Source organism: Lycium barbarum, chromosome 11 (genome assembly GCF_019175385.1).
Source record: "Lycium barbarum isolate Lr01 chromosome 11, ASM1917538v2, whole genome shotgun sequence".
Classification (NCBI taxonomy): domain Eukaryota; kingdom Viridiplantae; phylum Streptophyta; class Magnoliopsida; order Solanales; family Solanaceae; genus Lycium; species Lycium barbarum.
The window spans coordinates 30,855,312-30,861,402 of NC_083347.1; positions in this window are offsets into that span (position 1 = coordinate 30,855,312).

Sequence of the window (6,091 nt, forward strand, 5' to 3'; positions counted from 1 at the left end):
ATATCAATAGGAGGTGGAGAAAATCTTAGCCAACAAGGTATATATTTACCTTTGGATAACCACAAACTTTTTTTTTCTTTTTGGATAACTACAAAAAGGGGCTTCCCTAAATACATAAATATCTAATTCATTTAATAATTTACTAAGATAATAATTGTAGGTATAGTTTACGTAACTACCCATAACACTTCAAACAAGTTTCAAATATCATCAAATTCACATTCAGGAAGTGCGAAGTAAAACATACGCTTACTATCAAGATATGGTCAATCGAAAATTCAAGTGTTAGTTTAAAAATTTCGGGGTATTACAACTCTCTCCCCCTTAAGAAATTTCGTCCCAAAATTTACCTTATACTAGTCTTGAAAAGGCATTGCGATCAAGTTTACAGAGAAAAAAAAAATTGAATCATGAAAGGATAATCTTTATAAACTTGGTTAACAACAACCTGATGACCCAAAAGATTTTCGACAAGCACATCAAAATCAAGTCTCGTAAAAATCACACCTCTAGAAACTGCAAGTGATGAGAATATAATAGTTTGTACAACATAGATCAACATCCTCATTAGCTCTATTAAAGAGGAGGCCATGTCTTAATTCCTATAGAAGAGAAGATCACATTGAATGAGCGACATGTACAAGATGCATATGAATAATACACGTAAAAAAACATGTTAAAAGGAAACGAGTATCCCAACAAGTGACAACAAAAGTCCAAGAATCACAAACCTAAGCTCTGATACCAAACTTGTAGCACCCCCTTTTGGGAGGATGCCACTTGCGAAACAAAACCAAATTTCATACTTCAACGTTCAGAAGAAATTTGTTTAATAAGATATTCACAATAATTTAGTAGCGGAAATAGGCCCGTGTGAACAAGTTTCAAAAGTGCATACCTAAGTGTGTCACATGGATCACGTACAAGTCCCCAAACGTACGCAAAATGAACATGCTCATGCAAATATGATCTTCATCTAAGCTTTCAAATAGTCTACCTCAATTGGCCATCCTTAAGTCTCCCTCGGAATATCACCTATGATAGTAACAAACTATCACTAAGCATAAAGCTTAGTGGCACATAAACTTAACTAACATTTCATATCAAAAAGAGAAGCAAGCTATGCAAGGAGTACAATAATAAATTCTAGGAATAAGCTTGTCAAAATCATCATCAAGTACTTAACGAAGGTAAAATGGTTTCAAGGAAATGAAATATCAAACAAGAACAAAATGAAGGTACAATCCTTTCGAGAAAGTAAATATCATATATTAAAATAGTTCAAGATATCAATATTCAAAATCTCACATATCAAGAAGCTTTCCAAAGCAAATCCAAGAAATTCCACCATTTGGTTAGTTTAATAGTGAGCTATGAATCAAATATCAGTGCAAGAAGTAAGTTCAAGACATAAGTTCATCCGAGTTATAACCAAGTACTTAATCAGTGTACGACACTTCAAGAGAATCACCAAACCATAGGATAGTTCAAGACACTGATATTTCAAATACCAAGTGTCAAGAAAGCCTTCTAAGTTTCAAATACCAAGTGTTAAGAAAGCTTTCGAAGCTTCAAATACCAAGTGTCAAGAAAGCCTTCGAAGCTGCAAATACCAAGTGTCAAGAAAGCCTTCGAAGCTTCAAATACCAAGTGTCAAGAAAGCTTTCGAAGTTAATTCATGAAACGTTCATTCAGTTAGTTCATTTCGCCCAACACATAAGTCATGCCATCACATCAAGCACTATAGAATATCAAGAAGGACCAAAGGCCCTATCAAGAAGGACCGAAGCCCATGTCAAGAAGGACCGATGCCCATATCAAGAAGGTTCGTCACCTAATAATCAAGCGAATCATGAGCCATGTTGAAAGTGGCTTTCCACTCATACTCGAGAATGGACAAAAGTCCATCATCAAGACGAAATGCAAATCCAAAGTCAAGATGGGCAAGATCCAAAATCCAGAAGGGTCGTCACCCCATAATCAAGAATGCAATAACGCTCAAGCAATCCATATATGTGGGCGAATTAAGTCGTCTTACGAAAATGCTTCACATAACACCAATGTGATTTTAGCATACTTATAACTCAATTACAAAATTGTACTCTCATTGATCATGTTATCATATTGATGTGTATCAAGATATTCTTCTCAGCCCACAAAACAAGTAAGCTATCAAAGTAGCAACAAAGCCAATATGACAATAATTTAAAGTAGATACTATTTCACCTAAATTCAAGCTTCTCACAATATCTCAAACAAAATAAATTGAAAGAAAAGTTCAATTTTAGGTGAAAAACTCTGAGCTTTAGACCTTCTAAAGCTCCAACAAACATCAAGAAGTTATAAATCCCAAAGCAGCGATCAAGTAATATGTCGACTTCCTTAGCCAATTTCCTTTAGCTTGTAAAAGAGTATATATATATATATATATCTTAAACACACAATCAAATGTCTAATTTAGTTCAATAGTTTCACCACATCAAAACTAACCACTATATCAGTGAAAATCACCCTAAACTAGCAAAACAAAAATTCTGGACATTACTATTGTCTTGTATTGTGACTCAGTTTCAAAGGGGTAAACAACAAAAATAGACTTTGTGGTCTTAATGAATGTTGTGGATATATGTCTTTGGGTTCTATAAAAATTTAAATCACTCCAATATCACTTTCGTACAAAAATGTATGCCCAAAATACTAACAGTAGAACATGGAAGGTTTGTAAAACAAAATCTGGGCAACACCTTCCCTGTACTTCATCACCCCTTTTAGAATAAATACAAGCAAAACTGGGTTTTGGAGCCTGAACAAAAGTTGTAGATCTATGAAATATCTTTATATAACATCTTGGATCACTTAAAACTAAATTTTATCAAGGAATTATGCTGAAAACACTAACAGCTGTCCAGTTCAAAAACGGGTTTTGCAACTTATCTCAATCGTGTGGAGTGACCTGTGGCTCAACCAAAATAAGTCTTGATGATTGATTTAGTGGATGAATATTATGAGAGAAGAGAAGCTTTGGGGTTTTATTTGGTGGAGAAAATGAAATATCAATAGGAGGTGGAGAAAATCTTAGCCAACAAGGTATATATTTACCTTTGGATAACCACAAACTTTTTCTTTTCTTTTTGGATAACTACAAATAGGGGCTGCCCTAAATACATAAATATCTAATCCATTTAATAATTTACTAAGATAATAATTGTAGGAGTAGTTTACATAATACCCATAACACTTCAAACAAGTTCCAAATATCATCAAATTCACGTTCAGGAAATGCGAAGTAAAATATACCCTTACTATTAAGATATGATCAATCGAAAATTCAAGAGTTAGTTTAAAATTTTCGGGATGTTACACATCACCTTCCCCTCCCCTTCTGGCACTAATCCTAACATCACTCAAATCCTACCTAATACCTACCCATTAGCTCGTTTGGTGCTCTATTTGGCTCATAATCAATAATTTCACAGTTGTCACTCGCTACTTTTGATCTATCATGTATGTTATATGGATTATGATTTTCACTCTTTCAATCTTGCAATCTAAGCATGGTATTAGCCTAGAACTTGACCTTGTAGCATTAGTGTGATATGTGAACCCTTATCTTCATTTGCTTAAATCGATTTGCAATGAATTAGTGGGATTTAAATGTTGATGTGTTAAACTTGTTTGATTAGGGGTAAGGATTGCTTGTTTGTGGCTTAATAGTGTTGGTGGAGCTTGAATTCTAATTGAGGGAGGGCTAATTGTTCTGAAAATGGGTGGAAATGGTGATAGTTGTCACTTAGATTTGGATTTGGGGACGACGATAGAGTTTGCGACTGCAAACTGAGTTTTTTGCAGAGTTGCATCTTCATCGCATCTTGAATTATTGTTGACAGTAGTGGAGCCCAAATCATCGAGTTTGCGATCAAGATGCGGCTCCGCATCTTGAGTTTGCGGCCGCAACTTTTTAGTTGCGAGGCCGCAAACTCATTTTTGCAAGCGCATTTTGTCTCTTTTTCTATTGATTTTTTCCCCTGTTTCCTTTGCATCATTGTTAGTTTATTGCTTTCTTTGTACCATAAAAACATCAAAAATATTTTCCTTTTTGTTTTTCTTAAGACCTAAGGTTTGTTGATTCTACAGGATGATTGGACGAAGGACTTTTGCTTAAAATAACCTAGCCAGCCTGACTAGAAAGAAAAAGAAGTGACCAGCTTTAGTTGAGGGGCCATCCACCACACCCTCTGCACCTCAGCCGACCCCTACAGCCCAGGGTGTAACAACACGTAACTTCGGACGAAAGTTTGACTCATAAGATGATAATATAATGGAACCAATTAGGTCATAAGAAATGACTTTGGGCAAAGAAAAGTTGGAAGCCACTCTACAGGGCATGTTTGCAAGTGAGTTTATGGAAGATATTACTTCCAACGACCATAACCCCTCTTTTAATTTGGACTTTGAGAAAACTTCCCTGATGAAAGTTGTATCCCCTTGAAATATCTTTCCAACGGTATATTATGGGCCTTAAACGGACATCTGTGCAAAGAGTTATGCCCATTATACGACAGACTGTCCGAGCAGAAAATTTCGACGGACCATTTGACGGTCCGTAGAACATTTTGACGATCGTAAAACAATTTGACGGTCCGTCAAATTGCCTCAGGCCAGCGTAAAATGGTCACAGAAACCCATAAATTGCTGGGCATTTTGACGGTCAGTCAAACAGTTTGATGGTCCATAAAAATGGGCGTAGAATTGCCCGATGGGTCAGATTTTAAGATGTTAATAAGAGACCCAAACACATTTTTTCATTCCCATTTATCCTCCACGACTCAAGGGTTCTCTAGAGCCATCCAAACACTTCATATGCAAGAATCCAAGTGAAACTAAAGATCCACTTCATCAATCCACAAAACTAAGTGTGAGAAACACATCAAATCCATTCAAGTCAAGAAATTCCATGGAAGGTGGAACTAGGGTTTTGTTCAAGTGAAGCATTTCAAATCAAGGCTTATTCCTACAATAACTAAGGTAAGTTTTTATGATGTTTCATGATGATTAAAGTGTTGATAAGTTCTTGGGAGAATAGTAAATGGATTTGATAAAGAGAATTGTATGACCTATGCTAGAGTTTTTGGATTGTTGACTTGGGATTGTTGTATTCATATGGGTGATGAAGAATGATGTTAATTACATCTAATTAAGATTGTAGAATCACCTAGAAGTAATAGAATGGGAATTGGGTGAAGAAATCACCATTGATGGAGACTGTGGAGCTTCATGCCCACTAAGTGTTTGATAAAATGCTTAGATGACCAAAGCATGAATATTATTGCTAATATAGAATCCCTTTGACTTGTATTGATATAGATCAAAGTTGAAAGGGGTGACGAACATTGTGTTACGCTCAAAGGCTGGAATCAAGGTATGTGAGGCTAACTATCTACGTTAGGGAATATTCATGATTCTCCCTACACCTCATTCTTCATACTTGTCCGCAATTTGACTCAGAATATAGTTTAGCCCTAGTTTCATGATATGATATAGAACTATTATCTTCTAGGGTTGCAGTTACAGAATTCGTTCATGGTTGTCACTTTGAACATCATGAACTCAGTACGTAATCTTTATAGACTTATGCATTGTTATCACATGAGTCTCAGTCAGCGTATAACCAGTTATTTGCATAAGTCCTATAATCAGAAACAGTTATCATGCTATCAGCTATAGCCAGTCTCAGTCTTGTAAATTGTTAATGTTGAACACCTGTATCTGTATTTTTGGGCCCTAGGCCACAGTTTATGCATACGTATTGCTTGGGCAAGAGGCCACAATGTTTTTGCACATTATTTGGGCCCCAGGCCACAGTTATATTTACAGTTTTACAGGTGATTCTTTATCCAGAACAGGGAGTACTTCAGCTTCTTGCTTTCTTGTTTAGTCCAGTTTCAGTTTTCAGTTTCAGTTTCAGTTCCAGTATTTTATTGCCTCAGTTGCTTTACATACCAGTACAATTCAAATGTATTGATGTTCCCTTTTTATTGCTTGGGGGCCTGCATCTCGCGATGCAGGTAACGATACACAGCTTGACGACTCA